Below are 24,581 nucleotides of genomic sequence, written 5' to 3'. Positions count from 1 at the left end.
AATGATATATAATAGTCCATATTGAAGCAGAGGATTGACACTCAAATTCTGGGCAATATTAAGCATGAAAGAAGAGTCAAGAAGAAGAAAAGCAAGTTGTTAGCAATAACTTGGGCCAACAACGCCCAAACGCCAATGCCCACTTCCAGGAAAATATAATGCACGTTGCCAACTTGCATTAAGGCTAGAGTTATTGGCAAAAACGCCAAGTCATTGGGCCAGAAGCATTATGAATGAACTCCTCCTTCCATGTTTAGCAACACTTCTTCCATTGAGCCAGGAATTCAACAAAGAGAAAGCCCACATTGCTAGCCCAAATTAAAGATCTCTGAAGAAGTTTTAGGAGTTGTATAAATAGAAAAAAGTTTGATACTTTTACGGCTACTTTACTTTTTGCCTTTGACTTGTTTTTAGACTTAGACATTTTCTCACCCGTTCTCTATTTTGTTTTTCTTGCAACTTTGAATTTCAGTTTTAAGAACTTCTTCTTCTTCATTCTTCTCTACACTTAGTTTAATTTTCATCTATTACAATTGTTGTTGAAATTGGAGCTATGATTCACTAAACCCCATTTTCATTAGGGGGAAGAGCTCTGTTTGTTTGAATGAGTTGATAACTTTTCTTTTCCTTCTCAATTCAAGTGGTTCATCTAAAAGGAAACTCTTGTTTTTCACAGATTCAATCACCATCGAGAGAGGGATTAATCTATATGAATTATGTGGTGAGTTTGAGAAATGAGTCACATAATTCAGTTTAGAGTTCATCCTTTCATGATTTCCTTAATCAATACACTTTGGTTGGTATGTGAGATGTAACCTCCCTTAGTTGAGATTCTGGAAGTTGTGTGGCTTGGATTAGAAATTGAACTTCATCTCTTCTCATGAACAATTAGATCACGAGAGTGGCAATTGGTTGTGTTGAGAGAAATTGAGTTACCAAGAGATTGGGACTCAATTACCACAAGTTGCCATGGATCTATACCCATGATTGAGAAGAAATTGATCAACATCAATTCATGAGAATTTGCATCTCCGATCCTTAATGATCCTTTCCATCATTAATTCTCATTTCTTTTGCTCTTTAGTTGTTTGAATACCCATTACCCAATTCCCTTCTACATTCTTGCAATTTATTATTCTTGTCATTTACATTCTGTTTCTCTATTTCTTGCTATTTACTCTTTTGTTCTTTAAGATTTAGCAATCTTTACTTTCTTGCAATCTATCTTAAATGTCATTTAAGTTTCTTGCATTTTAAGTTTCAGTTATTTACTTTCATTTTCTTTCTATATTCTAGATCTTTAAATTCCTTGCCACTTAAATTCTTGCAATTATGTTCAAAAATCACAAATCTCATGAAATCAAAACCATGTTTGCTTGACTAAATCTACCATTTAACTAAAGTTGCTTAATCTACCAATCTCCGTGGGATCGACCTCACTCTTAGTGAGTTTTATTACTTGATACGACCCGGTATACTTGCCGGTAATTTCGTGAAATTAATTTTTTTACGTATCAAGTTTTTGGCGCCGTTGCCGGGGATTGGAAAAGATTAACAATGATTAAGTGAATGGTAGTTTAGATTAAGCATTTTCTTTGTTTTTGCTTTGTACAGTTCTTTTAATTTTTTTTTTATTTTCTTTTTGACACTAAGGTGTTTGAGTTATTGCCTCACTAAGAAATTCTTCTCTGTGACATGAATTTCAATTTTATTTGGTGTTGTGTTTTACAAAATTCAAATGGAGTTCAACTCATCTTGTGATCAAACAAATTTTCTAGGATATCACCCACAATCACCAATTGACTATTCTAATGGTGGTTGGGAATATCACCAAGAAATTACAGATCCTGAGCACTCCAATTCATGGAGATATGCTTCAGAACTACAAGATGAGCAAGAGAATCATATGGGATATTTCTCACCACCACAAAATGATTCAAGTCATTATTCTAATGGTGGCTGGGAGTATCGCCAAGAAATTGCAAATTCTGAGCACCCCAATCCATGGAGATTTGCTCCAGAGCCACAAATTGATCAAGCTAATCACATGAGATGTTGTCCAGAATCACAAAATGATTTATGTCATTACCCTCATGGTGCTTGGGCATATCAACAAGAGTGTGAACAATCAAGTGAAATGAATTTTCTCCCAGAACCACAAAGTGACTCATACTGTTATGACAATTACACAAACTATGGCTGGGAAGAAAATTTTAATGATTCGTTTGATTGTGCTGTCAATACATACATGGAAGATTGCTTCCCGTGGCCACAAAATGATTCTCACTCTGAGGAATTCTACAATGATTCACATTGTAGATGGGAGGATCAAAATCAGAGAGCACTCAATGTGTCATACTCCATTAATCAAGAGCCATCATCACTTGAGCAAACCTTCAATTCATTTATGCAAAATTATCCAACCTCACCTCCCATTTCTTCACTTGAAAATTCTTCCTCACTTGATTATGCCTCAACACAAAGTCTCCTCCAAGATCCACACCATTCATTCCACCAACCATAAAACTTATTCCACAATTTACAAGATTCATTCCATACCACTCAAAACAACCTCACCACAACACATCCATATCCACAAAATTTCTCTCAACCTTCATCTCTTGAGCTAGTAGCTGAGGACCTCCTTCAAAAATCCAGAGAACTATTGGAAAGACAAGAACAATCCTGGAAAAGGCAAGAAATCCTCTTCAAGAAGAAGGATGGGCATTTAGAGCAAATAAGGAGAAACTTAGAATTATCAAACAGTGAGGATGAAGACCAAATTGTGGGTGAGGAAGTGGAAAAACAAAATGAGGAAACCTCTGTATCAAGTGAAAGTTCAATGGAAAAGGAGGTTGTGGAGGTGTTTGAACCTGTGGCTTCATCTTCACAAAAGCCACTTGAGATGACAAGGGAACATGAAAACTCACAACTCTCTCAAACTTCCCTGAAACAAAATGGCTCAACAATTGAATCCATGATTGAAAGATATTAAGAGGAGATAAAAAAATCTTGGGAAAATCAACAAACCTCCTCCATGAAAGAGCTATTAAAACAAATGTTGAATGTAAAAAAAGAAGTGGAAGAACAAGAAAGTGAGGAAGACACTCAAGAGAAGTCACACTCAAGTGAAGCAGAGAAGTACACAGAGGAAGAGCTCATTGAACCACTATTGCACGGAACTCTTGATGAAAAGAAGACTCCAACAATCACACAACCACCAAGACTTGGATTCAAGGAAGTGAAGGCAATTAACAAAAGCACCAAGAAGAGGATTGTGACCAAGCTACCAAGGACAATATTCATGAAGAAAAAAGGGTCAACCACAAGCAATCCTCCCCCTGATCCAGCAAGCAAGCTCAATCAAGCCATTAACAAAAGAAAGCTTGCTGAGGAGAGGTCAAGACAGGGGACACTAGCTGAATCTTCTCCCCCCTTAAGGTCATTCCTATTAACAAACTGGAAGAAGAGGAAGAAAGTGAACAACATGTCAACCATAGCCCCATAGTCACGGTTCTAATTGTTGCTTGAGTACAAGCAATCATTCAAAGTTTGGTGTGGGAAGGGAAAGAAAAGGAGGAAAAGGACAACAATAGAGAAGATAAATTACAAGGTTGTAAAGTTCTTTTTCCTCTCATTTGTTTCCAGCACTTTAAATTGCATGATTGTCTTATTACCTTCTCTATATACATGTGTGGTATGAATAGCATAGTTTGATTTCTAAATTGCAACATGCTGCTGTGACATTATGACTACCAACTTGAGTTTTGTGAATACAAAAGCAATAAAATATCATGATCTTAAACAAACAAGGAATAAAAGAAGAATTTAGTATGTGCATACAAGTATTGGAAAGCTAGTATGATTGATTGTTGCTCAAGTACATTAGATTTTATTTAATTGAAGTTTTCATCTAGGACATTTTGTGAAATCTTTTGAAAATCATGAAAACCTTGAAGAAGCAAATGCAATTAAGGCAAGAAAAGAAAAAGGGAAAGAATGAGAAAGCTGAAGGCTCTGAGTACCAATGAGAATTTCATTGTTATGTACTTGTGGTGTTTATGCATCAAGTAAAATGCTTGAAAACAAAACACTTAGAAGTCAAGGCTAGGCTCAAGTGCAAAAGTACTCCCTCAAAGCTCAAGGCTCTAAGCATCAATGATTAGAGAGTCAAGAAAAGAAATAAATGAGCTTAATGAAGTCCTTGAATTAAATGCTTGTGGTGCTTATGTATCAAGTGGTAATACTTGAAAACAAAGCATTTAGAGTCGTAGTTTTGTTATCAACTCATGGGGCAAAGCACCCAAAAGGAGAAGCTAATAAGAAAATCAAAAGCTTGTTTCAAGGAAGAAATATAAGAAAAAGATTTCATAAATTGAGCTAGATAGAAGCATCAATCATTTACATTTCTTTTGTGATTGTAGCATGCTTAGAAAACTAGCTTACCATGAACATTGAGTTGCTATTCTTCTTACCTTGGATTGTCAATCTCTATTGCATGATTCTTTTCTTGCTTGAGGACAAGCAAGGTTTAAGTTTGGTGTTGTGATGCATTCACATATTTGCTATTTTAACTAGTTAGTTTAGTTAGCTTTAGTTCAATTTCGTTCATTATTACTAAAATAAACAAGCAATTTTGTGAGTTTTTCTCCATGCATCCATGAACCAAGAACTAAGTGAAATTTGGCCAAATTCATGCAAATAATTCAAGAAGCTTATAAATGCATTAGTATGAATGAATCTCTTGAAATTGGGTGCATAGAATAGCAATACATTGAGGAAGTTTCTTTGGTTTATATTAGGTGATGAAGCAAGAAGGCTTGAGAACATTTCAAGCTTGGTAAGGAAGCAGAGGACTTGCACGTTGCTAACTTGGGTTACTACTGGCGTGTTTGGCAACAACTCAAGGCAGCAAGCATGGAGCCATGAGGAATGGTGGCACGTTGCCAACTCCAAGAACAAGGGTGTGTTCCATAACAACACTAGGAGCACTCATAGGAAGAGGCATGCACGTTGCCAACGCCAAGTTCTATAGGCGTGTTTAGTGACAATGTAGCAAGCAACCTTGGAGAGCAATTCCAAAGCTTCGAGCACGTTGCCAACCTAGAAGATGAGGAGGCGTGTTTGAGGACAACGCAGGCAAGCAACGCAGCAAGAAAGCTTGGTTCAGGAAGGAGATAGCCCTGGATGATAGCTCGAGCACGTTGCCAACATTGAGTTCCGAAGGCGTGTTCAATGACAACACTAGGAAGCTTGACAAGGAGGATAAAGTTAGCACATTGCTAACTTGGAGTTATAAGGGCGTGTTCATCAACAACGCCAGCAGCTAGACAACTTTGGAATGAAGCAACCCACGTTGGCAACTTGGAAATACAAAGGAGTGTTTGCCAAAAACGCTGGTGAGCTGGACAGCCTGACCTTACCTCCTTCAATGGAGTATATCTTGAGCTACAAAGCTCCAAATGAGGTGATTCTAACGACATTTGAAAGTAGACATCTAGAGCTTTCAAACCATATATCATAGTATGAGATTGGCATTCATTTGAAGCTTCAAAATCTAGCTTCATTTAGAGCTTCAGAATCTGAGCACGTTGGCAACGCTGGAAACAAGGGCGTTTTCACCAAAAACGTGTGCGATTTTGGCAGCCTGACCCTGTCTCCTTCAAACGAGCATAACTTGAGTTATAGAGATCCAAATTGAGTGCTTCTAGTTGCATTGGAAAGCTGACATTCAGAGCTTTCCAATCATATATAATAATCTATAGTGGAGCATGAAATGGAAGCTCGAATCAGAGTCATCTTTAGGCCCCAAAAACAAGGAAATGAGGTTGAAATTCAAGGAAGCATGAATGGGCCCTGGAGGGGAGCAGCGAGCACGTTGCCAACGTGCCAACAAGGGGGCATGTTCAGCAACAACACCAGCCCCATGTCTCAGCCTTGGGAGGCTTGGCACGTTGCCAACTTGAGAAGAAAGGGGCGTGTTCAGCAACAACTTGGCAGCCTGACCTTACCTTCTTTGAGGAAGCATAACTTGAGCTACAAAGCTCCAATTGAGATGATTTCAAGTGCATTAGAAAGAAGACACTCTGAGCTTTCCAATGATATATAATAGTCCATATTGAAGCAGAGGATTGACACTCAAATTCTGGGCAATATTAAGCATGAAAGAAGAGTCAAGAAGAAGAAAAGCAAGTTGTTAGCAATAACTTGGGCCAACAACGCCCAAACGCCAATGCCCACTTCCAGGAAAATACAATGCACGTTGCCAACTTGCATTAAGGCTAGAGTTATTGGCAAAAACGCCAAGTCATTGGGCCAGAAGCATTATGAATGAACTCCTCCTTCCATGTTTAGCAACACTTCTTCCATTGAGCCAGGAATTCAACAAAGAGAAAGCCCACATTGGTAGCCCAAATTAAAGATCTCTGAAGGAGTTTTAGGAGTAGTATAAATAGAGAAAAGTTTGATACTTTTACGGCTACTTTACTTTTTGCCTTTGACTTGTTTTTAGACTTAGAGATTTTCTCACCCATTCTCTATTTTGTTTTTCTTGCAACTTTGAATTTCAGTTTTAAGAACTTCTTCTTCTTCATTCTTCTCTACACTTAGTTTAATTTTCATCTATTACAATTGTTGTTGAAATTGGAGCTATGATTCACTAAACCCCATTTTCATTTGGGGGAAGAGCTCTGTTTGTTTGAATGAGTTGATAACTTTTCTTTTCCTTCTTAATTCAAGTGGTTCATCTAAAAGGAAACTCTTGTTCTTCACAGATTCAATCACCATCGAGAGAGGGATTAATCTATATGAATTATGTGGTGAGTTTGAGAAATGAGTCACATAATTCAGTTTAGAGTTCATCCTTTCATGATTTTCTTAATCAATACACTTTGGTTGGTATGTGAGATGTAACCTCCCTTAGTTGAGATTCTGGAAGTTGTGTGGCTTGGATTAGAAATTGAACTTCATCTCTTCTCATGAACAATTAGATCACGAGAGTGGCAATTGGTTGTGTTGAGAGAAATTGAGTTACCAAGAGATTGGGACTCAATTACCCACAAGTTGCCATGGATCTATACCCATGATTGAGAAGAAATTGATCAACATCAATTCATGAGAATTTGCATCTCCGATCCTTAATGATCCTTTCCATCATTAATTCTCATTTCTTTTGCTCTTTAGTTGTTTGAATACCCATTACCCAATTCCCTTCTACATTCTTGCAATTTATTATTCTTGTCATTTACATTCTGTTTCTCTATTTCTTGCTATTTACTCTTTTGTTCTTTAAGATTTAGCAATCTTTACTTTCTTGTATTCTATCTTAAATGTCATATAAGTTTCTTGCATTTTAAGTTTCAGTTATTTACTTTCATTTTCTTTCTATATTCTAGTTCTTTAAATTCTTTGCCATTTAAATTCTTGAAATTATGTTCAAAAATCACAAATCTCATGAAATCAAAACCATGTTTGCTTGACTAAATCTACCATTTAACTAAAGTTGCTTAATCTACCAATATCCGTGGGATCGACCTCACTTTTAGTGAGTTTTATTACTTGATACGACCCGGTATACTTGCCGGTAATTTCGTGAAATTAATTTTTTTACGTATAAATAAATAGCTTAGAATTTAAAGTCTTTGGAGAGCTTTTCCATTTTAGTTTTTACTAAGTGATTTTGGGAGAGCTTTTGGTTAGGAGTTAATTTGGGATTCTGAGTCTTGGGGAAGGAGAATTGAATTCTCTTCCTCTTAGTTTTCTTGTTTTCATTTTCATTTACACTTGTCTTGAATCTTGGGTTGAAGAATTGAGGAAATTCTGTCTCAATCTCACCTTGAGATCTCTCTGTCTCACTTTACTGCAACTGTTGGAAATTGAATTTGGTTGTGTTTCTTCTACTGCTTGATCTTTACTTTTCTTGTAATTGAATTCTGAATTTGGATCTAGGAAGGCATTGAGATCTAGACTTGGTTATCTAGTCTCTTGGGTCCAGAGATCTAAAATTTCCTTTTGATTTCTCTGTTGAACGCTTCTTCAAGCAATTTACATTTTCTGTTTGAGATCTACTGCAATTAAATTCATCTTTTACTTCCCTACTTGTTGCAATTTACTTTTCTGTGTTTAATTTCTGCAATCCCAATTCCCAACTCCTTTTATAATTCAAGCAATTTACATTTCTTGCATTTTAAGATTCTGCAATTTACATTTCTTGCGTTCTAAGTTTCTGCCATTTAATTTCTTGTTCTTTAAGATTCAGCACTTTTATTTTCTGTTCTCTTTACTTTACTGCAATTATCCCTCTCCTTTTAATTTTCATGCAATTTAAATTTCAGTTAATTACAAATCACTCAACCAAATCTTGATTCGCTTGACTAAATCAACCACTAAACAAAAATTGCTCAATCCTTCAATCCCTGTGGGATCGACCTCACTCCCGTGAGTTTTATTACTTGATGTGACCCAGTACGCTTGCCGGTGAGATTCGTGTGTTTGGAATTCGTTTTTCCAAAAATACACATCAAGTTTTTGGCGCCGTTGCCAGGGATTGAAATAGATTGACAATGATTAAGTGAAGTGGAGATCTAGATCAAGCACTTTTTCTTTTATGTTTCTTTAATTTTTGACTAACACACTAACTGTTTGAATTTTTGCTTAAGCTAACTAAAACTTCATTCTAGTAATAGATTGAAGTGTCACTGGTTTTATGTGTTTCGTGTGTTTTATTTGTATGTCAAGAAGAGCCATACCCACTTTTCATGAACAAGACGAACGAATTCTCAGGAGATTAAGAAGAGCTGAAAGAGGGAAAGGCATTGTTGGAGAGGAAGAATCTGAGGAAGAATATCACGAGATGGAAGGAGATCCATCTAATCCCAATCATCCAGAAGGAGGGGTTAACAATAACCCACAACAGAGGAGAGTACTGGCCTCCTATACATTTGCAAATGCTAGACACTGTGGAAGCAGCATCCTTACCCCTAATGTCAATGCAAATAACTTTGAACTGAAGCCACAACTCATCACATTGGTCCAAAACAACTGCTCTTTTGGAGGAGGACCATTGGAGGACCCGAACCAACATCTATCCACTTTCTTGAGGATTTGTGACACAGTTAAAAACAATGGAGTACACCCTGACATATACAAGCTGCTGTTATTCCCATTCTCTCTCAGGGACAAGGCCACTCAATGGCTAGAAACATTTCCGAAGGAAAGCATCAACACTTGGGATGATTTGGTGAGCAAGTTTCTTGCCAAGTTTTACCCCCCTCAAAGGATCATCAGGTTGAAGACTGAGGTGCAGACATTCACACAAATGGATGCTGAAAATCTGTATGAGGCATGGGAAAGATATAAGGCTCTGCTGAGAAAATGTCCACCAGAGATGTTCACTGAGTGGGACAAGTTACAGAACTTCTATGAAGGGCTCACTCTAAAGGCTCAAGAGGCACTTGATCACTCAGCTGGAGGATCATTGCAACTGATGAAAACTACAGAAGAAGCTCAAAACCTCATTGACATGGTGGCTAACAACCAATATTTCTTTGCTCATCAAAGGCAACGCCAACCATAAAAAAAGAGAGGAGTAATGGAGCTGGAAGGAGTGGATTCAATCTTAGCTCAAAACAAAATGATGCAGCAGCAGATTCAGCAACAATTTGAGCAAATGGCCAAAAGAATTGATGGCCTACAAGTAGCATCAATAAGTGCCACAAGCCAACCAACAACTCCTTGGGGGCAGAATGAGGAGAACCAAGAAGAACAACAACAAGAGCAAGTGCAATATATGCACAACCAAGGATCAAATGAGGTGTATGGTGACACCTACAATCCATCCTGGAAGAATCACCCAAACCTCAGATGGGGGGATAATCACAACCAGAACCAATAACCATGGCAGAGGAACTCAAACCAAAACACTTCAAGAAACAACCAAAACCACAACCAGCAACAAACTAACCAAAATCCCTACAAAAAACCCCAAAACAACTACCCCAACTCTAACCATTATCCATCCAATAACCAACCCACCAACCAAAGCACTTACCATCAACCATCAGCACCCCATAACCAAGCAATTTCACAAGACTCTCAGAGGATTACTAATCTGGAAATGCTCATGGAGAAGATGATGAAGAACCAAGAAATGACCACAAAGAACCATGAAGCCTCCATGAAGAGCCTAGAGAGGCAGATTGGGCAAATCTCCAAGCAGATTTCTGTTGAGAGACCTTCAAACTCACTACCAAGTGACACCATTCCTAATCCAAAAGAAGAGTGCAAAGCTATACAACTAAGGAGTGGAAAGACATTGGTAGACAACAACAAGGAGGTAACCAAGAAGCCTTTGGATAGCAACAAAGAACCATCAGAAAAGGGGAAAGCTAGCAATGAGGACATGACAACAAGAAGAAATGTCCCAGAGAAACTCAAAGAGAAGAACAACCAGCCACACAGTTCAAAGGAAGAAGTTCAAGGACAGCAACAAGTGGAGAAGAGCATTACACCTCCACTGCCATATCCCTAGAGGTTCAACAAAGAAACCAAAGATCAACATTTCCGCAATTTCCTGGAAACTTTCAAGAAGCTAGAAATCAACATTCCCTTGGCTGAGGCATTGGAACAGATGCCCTTATATGCCAAGTTCTTGAAGGAAATCATCAACAAGAAAAGAAGTTGGCTGGAGAAGGAAACTGTGCTTCTCACTGAAGAATGTAGTGCGCTCATCAGAAAAGGACTCCCTCCCAAGCTGGAAGATCCTGGAAGTTTCTTCCTACCTTGCACCATTGGAAGTCTATTTATCAACAAGGGGATGTGTGACTTAGGAGCAAGCATAAATCTAATTCCATCATCTTTAGTGAAAAAGCTTGGCATAGGGAAGGTGAAACCAATACAGATGTCCTTGGAATTGGTGAACCAGTTAGTAGTACATCCCAAAGGAGTGATTGAAAACCTTTTAGTTAAGGTTGACAAGTTATTTTTCCTGCGGACTTTGTAATATTGGACACTGAAGAAGAAGAAAACAATTCAATCATCTTGGGAAGGCCATTTTTGGCCACTGCTAGAGCCATCATAGATGTAGAGCAGGGAGAACTAACTCTCAGGATGCACGAGGAAAGCATTATCCTGAAAGTATTTCCAGAACCACAATTTAGTGAAGAAAGAAGCAAGGTAGTCAACGACTATTTTCCAAGGCAAGCAACCAACAATAGAGGGGAGCAAAAGAATGAGCATGTGCAAGGAGGAGAAGGAATTCAAAAAGGAATTAGGATGATAAACAAGAAGGAAGGTACCACAACCAAAGCTGCTGTCAAGGAAGAAAGGTTAACAAAAAAAAGGAAGAAAAACAAGAAGAAGGCTCACAAAGGATGGAAGAATAAAAAAATCCCAACTGAAGGATTCTCTAAAGGCGACAAGGTGCAATTAATATATCAACAGCTGGGAACTGAGGATCACTACACTGTTAACCAAGTACTCTCTCTTGAGCACATTGAAATTGAGCATCAAGGCACACAAAGAAGGCTTACAGTGAGGGGGGATAAGCTTCGACATTTCAGTCATCAACCACCCTAAGGGGATCAATGTCAAGCTAATGACAATAAAGAAGCGCTTGTTGGGAGGAAACCCAACCTGAGGTAGTTTTCTTTTCATAGCTTTTTCAATAAAAAATGTTGAATAATTAAGTATGTATTGCAAGGAGCTAAGTTTGGTGTTGCACACCAAAACAATTTAAGGGAGAATGAAGGATTCTAAGTTTGGTGTTCCACCAAAATCTCATTTAAAAGCCTACTCTCACCTCCTGCATAATGATAGCTCCAAGCAATCAGATAAATTATTCAACCAGTTAATTGCTTTTTTTTTGTTTTGGTTCCATAACCTTTAGCAAGGCCAAAAGAATTCATAAATGTACAACCTGTTGCATTAGAGACAGTGGCAAGGAATTAAGTTTAGTGTTCCCACACCAAATTAAATCTAAAAGCCACACTCAATTCATGCATACTAACCAGTCAACTAAGGGCTTGAGAAGCAAGCAACTTTTAAGAATTGTGCAGGGAACTAACCACCATTTGAAGACATTATGCACCACAACTCAAAAGGGGCACAACAGAAGGAAGAACAAAAGAACTGCAAACCAATAGGTTGTATCTATACTTAACTTCTGCTGTTGAGAAATGCTTTGATTTATGTCTTGCTAAAGTGTTCATCTAGTACAAGTAGAATCATTTTTTTGCAATAAATAAGCTAGTCTAAGTGTGTGCTTGTGTGTTTACTTTCACTTAACTAAATGCATGCTTTGTCCCCTGCATCTTTAATTTAATAAAAGAAATGTTTGGAATGTGAAATGAGATAGTTCTTTGTTAGCTGGAAGTACAATAAAAGTAAGTGGTGGTATGTATGTGTGATTGTATGATAGCTCACTTTTAGTGAATAAAAGAACTAGACTGTCTCCTTTTAAATAGAAGGTAGCTCACTGTCTATGAATCTCAATAAAATAAAAGTCCTAGGTTAAAAAGAAAAACAAAAAGAGAAAAGAAAAAGCCAAAAATGGCAACAGAACAAAAGAAAAATAAAAAGAAACAAAGCTAGACACCAATAGCTTGAACCTTAGAATATATGCCTGTGGTGTCTTTGTACTAGGATCTGCTTGGATTATTAAGTTTTTTGGAGTGCATCAACACTTGGTGACTTGGGTTAACTGACCTGGGATCATCAACTGAAAGTCCACTATCAAGAGCAACCTAACTACAAGGCATTTAGTAACCCAAAGAGGTGCTGGGCATCAATGTTCTAAGAAGGAATGTGAGCCAAGTGTCTATAGTGAATAATGTGTCAAGCATAAAGAAAGAAAAGAGCTTGTTACACATGACACTGAACTAAAGCTTAAAAAAAAAATAATAGTCAAGGACAAAGGAATAATGAGAAGTCATAGCAGTGTGTTACTTGACGCTTGAAGGAGACTTTCTAGGCCTAAATGTCAATAAGAAGTGAGTATTTACATATCTACATGAAACCTGATGCCAGGGCATTTTGGCCAGTTTCACTGACCTTTTCTTTACTGTTTTTAGGTTAGTTTCATGCATTTCTTTAGGAAATAAGCTAGTTTTGGGTAAATATTCACTTATGCCTTCACTCAAGCATACATTGTGCATTTTACATGATTTCATGAGGATTTTGCATAAGTTTAGTGACAAATATTATGTTGCATTACTCATGACTTGAACTAGAGCTTTGATGCATTTTGTTGCTTGATTTCAGGACCAAAAAGGAGCAAGAAAAGGGGAGGTAACTTGCAAAGATTAATGAGAAAAGTGATTGCCAATAACACTCTCAAAAAGCCATCAATGCCCACGTTAGAGAGTCACGTTAACCAAGTTAACGTGAACTCTAACGTGGAGAAAAGAAGTTGAGCCAACGTTAGTGACCCTCAACATTGTCACTAACGTTGGCAATCACTCATAAGTGGCCACGTTAGAAGCCACGTTAACCACGTTAACCTAGTTAACGTGGCCTCTAACGTTAAGGGGGAGGGAGAGAAGCCAACGTTAGTGACACTCAAAATTGTCACTAACGTTGGCTTATGGTGCTAAGTACCACGTTAACTCCCACATTAACTTGGTTAACGTGGGAACTAACGTAGAGAATGAAGAGTTGTCGACAACGTTAGTGACGCTCAATATTGTCACTAACGTTGAAGCAACCACACAACCCCCAAGAGTCACGTTAACTTCCACGTTAACTTGGTTAACGTGGAAGCTAACGATGAGAAATGAAAGATGAGCCAACGTTAGTGACACTCAACATTGTCACTAACGTTGGGATGGCTAAAAGATGGCCACGTTAGAAGCCACGTTAACCTAGTTAACGTGGACTCTAACGTGAAACCTAGGGGCACATTGGAACGTTAGTGACAATGTTGAATGTCACTAACGTTCTCGAAGGATGGCAAAGGCCACGTTAGAAGCCACGTTAACCTAGTTAACGTGAGCTTTAACGTGAAGCAAGAAGGGGCACACTGGAACGTTAGTGACAATGTTGAGTGTCACTAACGTTCTCGAAGATTGACAAGGCAACGTTAAAAGCCACGTTAACCTAGTTAACGTGGGTTTTAACGTAAGGCAAAAGGGGTGCATTGGAACGTTAGTGACAATGTTAAGTGTCACTAATGTTCCCGAACTTGGACTTTCACTAAATGATTAACACTCCTTACGCCCTGAGCTTAAGTCTCTGCCCACTTCGCACTTTCTCTCTGCAAGTAAAGCCAAGCCCAAATAAAGAAAGGAACTGCTTCAAACTCAAGATCCAAAGGCCCAAGACTTGAAGAGTGAACTAGAAGCTGAGAAGAGTAGTATATATAGGAGTAGCTTTGAATTGTAAAATAGTTCTGGAGGCTGAAGAACCACTCTCTATATTTTACTTTCTTTGCAATTTCTAGTTTATGATGTATTCTCCATCTTTGTTTTCATTTTCAAGAGGTATGAACAACTAAACCCCTTTCATTGGGTTAGGGAGCTCTGTTGTAATTTGATGGATCAATACTAATTTTCATTGTTCTTCTTCTATCTTTCCTCTTGATTTTACTTGAAAGCTTTCGATCTTCATCCAATTGAGTAGTTATCTTGGAAGAAAAGCTATTCAAACTTGGATCTCTTTTGAACCATGGAAGAGGAATGAAGAGATCAAGCTAGAAATGCTTTCTCATGCTGGACCAAATTGGGTTTGGATGGGTATGTGACTGTAACCCTCTCAATACTTGGTTTGGGAAATGCATGTGGTATAATCAGTGACCATACTTCATCTCTTCTCATGAGCAATTGACCAAGGAATTGGCTAATGATCAAGATTTGAGAGATTGAATTGTAAGGAATTCTAATTCAATCACTTAAGATTGCCAAGGAGATCAATGAGTGCATTGATTGAGGAAGAGATGAAAATGAACTTGATCCGGAGAATTGCAACATCTCCTAAGCCCAATGAACTCCCCATCTCTAATCTCACCCATTCTCTTTAATTTCTGCGATTTACTTTTATGAGCAAATCCCCCATTCCCATTTACAATTCTGCAATTTATTTTCAGTCATTTACTTCCAGTCCTTTAGTTCTAGCATTTACTTTTCTGTTATTTACATTCCCGCCATTTTATTTTCTGCAACTTTCAACCCAAATTCTGGATTCGCTCAACTAGAACATTCTTCTAATTAAAGTTGCTTGATCAATCAATCCTTGTGGGATTCGACCTCACTCTATTGTGAGTTTTTACTTGACGACAACTTCGGTACACTTGCCGAAGGGAGATTTGTTGAGAGACAAGTTTTTCGTGCATCAAAACCCCATGAGCTACCAATAATACTCTGCTAGCATGAACATCTTCTTCCATTTCATTCTTTCTTCTCAATAATTCTTTTCTTGCTTGAAGAAAAGCAAGCTTTAACTTTGGTGTTGTGATGACAAGTCATCTTAGCCTAGTTTCACTAGCTTTTTTCTTTTGTTTTCAATTGATTTTATGCACTTTCTTGAGCCATAAGTAAGCCAATTGGGTAGAATTTCATGTTTCCTTTGATTCAATCAACCATGGATAAATTAATGTAATTTCATGAGATTTTGTGCTATAATTGTCATATATTATGAAAGAATAACAATCTCATGATTTTGAGCATAGCTTTGATGTGCTTGGTTGATTAATGATAGGTGAAAATAGCTTTGAAGAAGGTTGAAGAAAGAAGAAATGGCAAGGAGCAAGAGAGAACAAAAAGCTTGAGCAAAAGCTTGCCTCAAACTTTAGCTCAAACTTTTGGAAGAGTTGAATTCACCCTGGAGAAGAGCAAAAGCTTGTGCCAACGTTTGACCTCAAGCTTTTAGGCAAACGTTGGTGCCACAAGAAACTCACCCTGGAGAAGAGCAAAAGCTTGCGCCAACGTTTGACCTCAAGCTTTTAGGCAAACGTTGGCGCCACAACAGCCTGAAGGGGTATACTTCCAACAAGAATAACTTGAGTTGTAGATGTCCAATTGAGGTGATTCCATGTGGGTTAGAAAGCCGGCATTCAGAGCTTTCCTACCATATATAATAGTCTATAGTGGGCATAAAATTGGCAACGTTGACAAGAGGACAAAGTAGCACCCAAAGAGGCATACAAGAGGGATCCACGTTTGGCTCAAAGTTTGACCTCAAACTTTGGCTCAAACGTGGATGACAGCAAAAGGAGGCAAGCTGATATGAAAAGCTTGAGTCAAAGTTTGATCTCAAACTTTTACTCAAGCTTTTCTGGTTCATGGCCCGGTTCACAAGTGGGTTTCTCTCCAACTCCAAGAGCAATCAACAGAGGCTTTTGTCAACCTAATTCCATCAAGAGCAAAGGCCCAATTCAAGGCTTGAAGATCATTTGAAGAGAGTGTATAAATAGCTTAGAATTTAAAGTTTTTGGAGAGCTTTTCCGTTTTAGTTTTTACTAAGTGATTTTGGGAGAGCTTTTGGTTAGGAGTTAATTTGGGATTCTGAGTCTTGGGGAAGGAGAATTGAATTATCTTCCTCTTAGTTTTCTTGTTTTCATTTTCATTTACACTTGTCTTGAATCTTGGGTTGAAGAATTGTGGAAATTCTGTCTCAATCTCACCTTGAGATCTCTCTGTCTCACTTTACTGCAACTGTTGGAAATTGAATTTGGTTGTGTTTCTTCTACTGCTTGATCTTTACTTTTCTTGCAATTGAATTCTGAATTTGGATCTAGGAAGGCATTGAGATCTAGACTTGGTTATCTAGTCTCTTGGGTCCTGAGATCTAACATTTCCTTTTGATTTCTCTGTTGAACGCTTTTTCAAGCAATTTACATTTTCTGTTTGAGATCTACTGCAATTAAATTCATCTTTTACTTCCCTGCTTGTTGCAATTTACTTTTCTGTATTTAATTTCTGCAATCCCAATTCCCAACTCCTTTTATAATTCAAGCAATTTACATTTCTTGCATTTTAAGATTCTGCAATTTACATTTCTTGCGTTCTAAGTTTCTGCCATTTAATTTCTTGTTCTTTAAGATTCAGCACTTTTATTTTCTATTCTCTTTACTTTACTGCAATTATCCCTCTCCTTTTAATTTTCGTGCAATTTAAATTTCAGTTAATTACAAATCACTCAACCAAATCTTGATTCGCTTGACTAAATCAACCACTAAACAAAAATTGCTCAATCCTTCAATCCCTGTGGGATCGACCTCACTCCCGTGAGTTTTATTACTTGATGCGACCTGGTACACTTGCCGGTGAGATTCGTGTGTTTGGAATTCATTTTTCCAAGAATACACATCAGGCGCCATAACAAAACACCCAGGAGATCAAAAGCTTGCGCCAATGTTTGACCTCAAGCTTTTAGGCAAACGTTGGCGCCACAACAACCTGAAGGGGTATACTTCCAACAAGAATAACTTGAGTTTTAGATGTCCAATTGAGGTGATTTCAAGTGGGTTAGAAAGCTGACATTCAGAGCTTTCCAACCATATATAATAGTCTATAGTTGGCATAAAATTGGCAACGTTGACAAGAGGACAAAGTAGCACCCCAAGAGGCATACAAGAGGGATCCACGTTTGGCTCAAAGTTTGACATCAAACTTTGGCTCAAACGTGGATGACAGCAAGGAAGGCTAGCTGATATGAAAAGCTTGAGTAAAAGTTTGACCTCAAACTTTTACTCAAGCTTTTCTGGTTCATGGCCCGGTTCACAAGTGGGTTTCTCTCCAACTCCAAGAGCAATCAACAGAGGCTTTTGTCAACCCAATTTCATCAAGAGCAAAGGCCCAATTCAAGGCTTGAAGATCATTTGAAGAGAGTGTATAAATAGCTTAGAATTTAAGTTTTTGGGAGCTTTTCCGTTTTAGTTTTTACTGAGTGATTTTGGGAGGGCTTTTGGTTAGGAGTTATTTTGAGATTCTGAGTCTTGGGAAAGGAGAATTGAATTCTCTTCCTCTTAGTTTTCTTGTTTTCAATTTCATTTACACTTGTCGTGAATCTTGGGTTGAAGAATTGAGGAAATTTTATCTCAATCTCACCTTGAGATCTCTTTCTGTTTTGATTTACTGCATCTTTGAGAATTCGCAATTTCACTTCTTTTCTTCTACTGCTGGATCTTTACTTTTCTTGCAATTGAATTCTCACTTTGGATCTAAGAAGGCATTGAGATCTAGACTTAGTTATCTAGTCTCTTGAGTCCTGAGATCTACATCTTTCAATTTAAATTTCCTTGTTTCGTCGCTACACCAAGCTTATTTTCATTATCATTTGAGATCCGGTTTAATTGAATCCATCTTTTACATTTCTGTTTGTTAAATTTTACTTTTCCTTGTTTAATTTCTGCAAATCCACTTCCCAATTCCTTTTATAATTCAAGCAATTTACATTACTTGCACTTTAAGATTCTGCAATTTACATTTCTTGCGTTCTAAGTTTCTGCCATTTAATTTCTTGTTCTTTAAGATTCAGCACTTTTATTTTCTGTTCTCTTTAATTTCATGCAAATTACCCATTCCCTTTACTTTTCATGCAATTTAATTTCTGTTAATCACAAAGCACTCAACCAAATCTTGATCCGCTTGACTAAATTAACCATTAAACAAAAATTGCTCAATCCTTCAATCCCTATGGGATCGACCTCACTCCCGTGAGTTTTATTACTTGATGCGACCCGGTACACTTGCCGGTTAGATTTGTGTGTTTGGAATTCGTTTTCCAAAAATTACATCAACGCACCAAATGACACGGGCAGCAACAATGGAGTGCTCAGTTGGTTTTTCCAACTGAGCTTACCCCTGGGAGGTGCATTTGGGCTAAAAATTGAATTAAAAATCAAACTTAATTCATTTCTTCACCAAATCAAAAGCCCATCCAAATTCCAAAATCCAAGAATAGAAAGCGTATAAATAGGAGTTAGTTTGATGTAATTAGGACCTTTTTGACACCTCTAGACTTTACTTTGAATTTTCCTTTTAACTTTCATTTTCATTTTGAGTTTTTACTTTTGAATTTGGATCTTAGAGAATTTGGAAGGAGAATTAATCTCTCTTCTTCCCTGTTCTTGCTTGAGCACTCTTTTAATTTCTTGCTTGGGATCTTGGGTGAAGAATTGAAGAACTTCTGTTTCAATCTCACCTTGAGATCTTGTTTACTCTTCTGCATAATTGAATTTCAATTTCTGTTTACTGCATCTTCTTTTATTCTTCTTCTACACTTTCTGCAATTCAACTTTTCTTTATTTCCTTTACAATTGTTCTTGTTAGATCAAGGAAGGATTTGAGATCTAGACTTGTTATCTAGTCTCTTCCACTCCTGAGATCTTCAACCCCTTTTAATTTACTGCAAATTAAGCATTGCTTACTTTCTGTTTTTAAATTCTCAAAGCATTTTTACTTTTCTGTTGAGATTTAGTTTCATTCAATCAATTCTCTACTCTTCTGTTTAATTGCAATCTACTTCTGTCTTGTTTAAATTCTGCAATCCCAATTCCCAACTCCTTTTATAATTCAAGTAATTTACATTTCTTGCACTTTAAGATTCAGTCATTTACATTTCTTGCAATCTAAGTTTCTGCAATTTACTTTACTTGTTCTTTAAGATTCAGCACATTTACTGTCCTGTTCTTTCATTTACTGCAATTTCCCCTTCTCCCTTTACATTTCAAGCAATTTAGCTTCTGCAAATTACAAACCACTCAACCAATACTTGATTCGCTTGACTAAATCAACCACTAAACTAAAATTGCTCAATCCTTCAATCCCTGTGGGATCGACCTCACTCATGTGAGTTATTATTACTTGATGCGACCCGGTACACTTGCCAGTGAGTTTTGTGTTGGATCGTTTTCCACACATCAAGTTTTTGGCGCCGTTGCCGGGGATTGATTAGATTGACAATGATTAGGTGAAGTGGAGATATAGATCAAGCATTTTTTCTTTTCTGTTTCTTTAATTTTTGACTAACCCACTAACTATTTGAATTTTTGCTTGAACTAACTGAAACTTCACTTTAGCAATAGAGTGAAGTTTTTTTGGTTTCTCTGGCTTTGTATGATTCTCATGCTTTATCTTGTTGAATATACGAGAGAAGTAATTTTCATCCATTAATCTTTTAAGTTTATCAACTGTTTGACACATTGTGTCAACTAATCCTCTAATCATATTCTGGCATGAATATACTCTATCTTCATTTGGACCGTTTGTAATTGTGCAGACCATGGAGGGGAACTTAATGAATTCCAATAATCATGGGAGTAATATCCCCACCTTAGATGATAATGCAACCCATAACTTGAAGCACCCACTCGTCACCATGAACGACGTTGCTCAATGGTTTGAAGCTTTCGCACAAGGAAGCATCATCGGATGGGAAGAACTAATGAGTGAACTCCTAACCAAGCTGAAACCACTCCAGGAAATTGGTGAGCTAGAGACAGAAGTGCAACCATCCACACACGAGAAAAGAGTGATGGAAATTGAAGGTGTAAGAGTCATTATGGCCCAAAACAAACAGATACACCAACAACTTCAACAACAATTAGAGCTGATAGTCAGAAAAATTGATTGGCTACAAGTTGCTGCAATAAATACTCACAACTTACTTAAAAAGTCACATGATGGGAATCAACCTGAAAGAGGTTTTGGAGCAACTAACTATGAGCAACAAAGTCATGAGCGACCACACTTCCCAAATAGCTCCTCAAGCATGTTCCAACACAGGTCTCAGAATGATGTGTACAACCCACCCTGGAGGACTCATTCCAACTGGAGGGGGGTCGAACACCAAAATCAAAGACCAAGGGACTTCAACTGCAACAACCCCAACTTCAAAAACCAGCATAAAAACCACCCTCACAACAACAACCATCACACACCACCCCAATGCACACACTTCCAACCCCATCCTACCTCACAACTCGCCCAAAACGACTCTCATCAACCATCACAGTTGACACAACCACGACCAATTCTAAACTTTCAAAGAATCTATGTTCTAGAAATGATGATGGAGAGATTCATGAAAGCTCAAGAGATGGCAATAATAGAGCAAGAAGAAGCAAGGAAAAATCAAGAAATAACAAGCAAGAACCAAGAAGCCTCACTCAGAAAAATTGAGAGGCAAATGGAACAACTGGCTAAGCACCTTGCAAAAACAAGCGAGCGGATGGCAAATATGTCCCTCAGGACCACTGAAGATGACCCAAAGAACAGCAAAAAAGCTGCTAGGTTGAAAAAAGGGAAAGCAGTCATGGAGGAAAGTGAGAAGGCTACGGGAAAGGAATCAATCATCCAAGAAAAGCATCACAGAAAGATTTTACAAGAAGAAACAGAGGAAAGGAAGCCCAGAGTGAGAGGAGGAAACCAAAGGCAACTGGTGCACGAATCGTGAATTACACTTTTCACAACGCGTACCACTAACCAGCAAGTGCACTGGGTCGTCCAAGTAATACCTTACGTGAGTAAGGGTCGAATCCCACGGAGATTGTTGGTTTGAAGCAATCTATGGTTATCTTGTAAATCTTAGTCAGGAAGTCAATTATGTTTATCAGCTGAATTGTGAACAACCAAGAGAGCATAAATTAAAGATTACTTGTTGTGCAGTAATGGAGAATATGTTGGAGTTTTGGAGATGCTTTGTCTTCTGAATCTCTGCTTTCCTCTGTCTTCTTGTTCACGCACGCACGTCCCCCTATGGTAAGCTGTGTGTTGGTGGATCACCGTTGTCAATGGCTACCTTCCATCCTTCCAGTGAAAACTACGCTCACGCGCTCTGTCACAGCACGGCTAATCACCGGTTGGTTCTCGATCCGGTTGGAATAGGATTTACTATCCTTTTGCGTCTGTCACTAACGCCCAGCCTTCAGGAGTTTGAAGTTCGTCACAGTCATTCAATCCTTGAATCCTACTCGGAATACCACGGACAAGGTTTAGACTTTCCGGATTCTCATGAATGCCGCCATCAGTTCTAGCTTATACCACGGAGATTCTGATTAGAGAATCTAAGAGATACTCATTCAATCGGATATAGAACGGAGGTGGTTGTCAGGCACACGTTCATGGTTTGAGGAAGGTGATGAATGTCACAGATCATCACCTTCATCACAAGTAAGCGCGAATGAACATCTTAGATAGGAACAAGCGTGTTTGAATAGAAAACAGAAATACTTGCATTAATTCATCGAGACACAGCAGAGCTCCTCACCCCCAACAATGGGGTTTAGAGACTCATGCCGTCAGAAAATACAAAGTTTAGATCTGAAATGTCATGAGATACAAAATAAGTCTCTAAAAGTTGTTTAAATACTAAACTAGTAGCCTAGGGTTACAAAATATGAGTGGACTATGATGGATGATGCAGAGACCCACTTCTGGGGCCCACTTGGTGTGCTGGGGCCCACTTGGTGTGTGCTGGGGCTGAGATTTCGTGCAGAGGCCATTTGTGGAGTTGAACGCCAGTTTTTATGCCAGTTTGGGCGTTCAACTCCAGTTTTTGATCCTTTTCTGGCGCTGGACGCCAGAATTGGGCAGAGAACTGGCGTTGAACGCCAGTTTACGTCGTCTATCCTTGTGCAAAGTATGGACTATTATATATTTCTGGAAAGCCCTGGATGTCTACTTTCCAACGCAATTGGAAGCATGCCATTTCGAGTTCGGTAGCTCTAGAAAATCCACTTTGAGTGCAGGGAGGTCAGAATCCAACAGCATCAGCAGTCCTTTTTCAGCCTGAATCAGATTTTTACTCAGCTCCTTCAATTTCAGCCAGAAAAATACCTGAAATTACAGAAAAACACACAACTCATAGTAAAGTCCAAAAATATGAATTTTTCCTAAAAACTACTAGAAATAGACTAAAAACTAACTAAAACACACTCTAAACTATATGAAATTATCCCCAAAAAGCGTATAAAATATCCGCTCATCACAACACCAAGCTTAAACTGTTGCTTGTCCTCAAGCAACTAGACAAATAAAATAGAAGACTAATAGGTTGAGAAGCAATAATATCTCAGAGTTTTTGATTGAAGCTCAGATTCTAATTAGATGAGCGGGACTAGTAGCTTTTTGCTTCTGAACAGTTTTGGCATCTCACTTTATCCATTGAAGCTCAGAGTGATTGGCATCTATAGGAACTCAGAATTCAGATAGTGTTATTGATTCTCTTAGTTCAGTGTGATGATTCTTGAACACAGCTTCTTTATGAGTCTTGGCCTTGGCCCTAAGCACTTTGTTTTCCAGTATTACTACCGGATACATAAATGCCACAGACACATAACTGGGTGAACCTTTTCAGATTGTGACTCAGCTTTGCTAAAGTTCCCAATTAGAGGTGTCCAGAGTTCTTAAGCACACTCTTCTTTTTGCTTTGGACCTTGACTTTAACCGCTCAGTATCAAGTTTTCACTTGACACCTGCACGCCACAAGCACATGGTTAGGGACAGCTTGGTTTAGCCGCTTAGACCAGGATTTCAGTCCTTTAGGCCCTCCTATCCACTGATGCTCAAAGCCTTGGGATCCTTTTTAATTGCCCTTGCCTTTTGGTTTTAAGGGTTATTGCCTTTTTCTGCTTGCTTCTTTTTTTTTTATTTTTATTTTTGCAAGCTTTGTTCTTTGCTGCTTTTTCTTGCTTCAAGAATCATTTTTATGATTTTTCAGATTATCAATAACATGTCTCATGTTCATCATTCTTTCAAGAGCCAACATATTTAACAGTCTTAAACAACAAATTCAAAAGACATATTCACTGTTCAAGCATTCATTCAGAAGACAGAAAGCATTGCCACCACATTTAACCAATTAGAATTTATTTTATTTAAACTCGAAATTTTATTGCTTCTTATTCAAAAGATCTACTATTTTATTCATGTTTGCTGATGATGAGAAAAATAAACTATAGCTTAATTGGAGATAAAATCAAAATAGATACTAATTACTACTATATGACTCCTAAGGTAAAATTAAAATAAGAACAGTTATCACAGAGTTAAGGCTAAGATTAGAACTCAACAACCTTGAGGTTTGGGAAGTGGATGTTCCTCTAGTCTGTGAGGTGCTTGGTCATTCAAGAGAGAATTTCTGGCGCTTTAGTTCCTTTAAATCACGCCCTTGCTCCTCTTGGAGTGGGTTGTTTTCCTTTAGGGGCCATGATCTTAGTGATCACGGATAAGCACACCAAACTTAGAGCTTTGCTTGTCCTCAAGCAAAAGAAAAAGAAGGAGATGGGTAGAAGGAGAGCTCCTCCCCACCATCCTGGCGTTTGAACGCCCAAACATTGCCTGTTTTGGGCGTTCAACGCCCAAATGCTGCTCTCCTGGGCGTTCAACGCCCAGTTGTTGCCCTTTTCTGGCGTTGAACGCCAGATAGCTATCCTTACTGGCGTTTTCTTGCCAGTAAGCTCCCTATCTCTGTTTTGTGTGTAGATTCCTTCTGTAACCCTGTAAACTTATGCAAATGATTCTTTACCTTAGTGTCAGTGAACTTTATATAAACAAATAAAAATGAAAATAGGGCAAAATGCTTAGAGGATTGTTGCCCTATGGCTGGGTTGCCTCCCAGCAAGCGCTTCTTTATTGTCTTTAGCTGGA

At 38.1% G+C, this 24,581-nt stretch overlaps 1 pseudogene; it reads left to right on the top strand.

Moving 5' to 3' along the window:
• Positions 1-8,728: 8,728 nt before the first annotated feature.
• LOC148545044 (uncharacterized) overlaps positions 8,729-24,581 on the top strand; it is a 31,701-nt pseudogene continuing 15,848 nt past the window's right edge.

This window comes from Arachis ipaensis, chromosome B9 (genome assembly GCF_059453495.1).
Source record: "Arachis ipaensis isolate K30076 ecotype BB chromosome B9, ASM5945349v1, whole genome shotgun sequence".
Classification (NCBI taxonomy): domain Eukaryota; kingdom Viridiplantae; phylum Streptophyta; class Magnoliopsida; order Fabales; family Fabaceae; genus Arachis; species Arachis ipaensis.
Note: the sequence above shows the minus strand (reverse complement) of the source record. Positions and strands in the feature narration are given on the sequence as shown.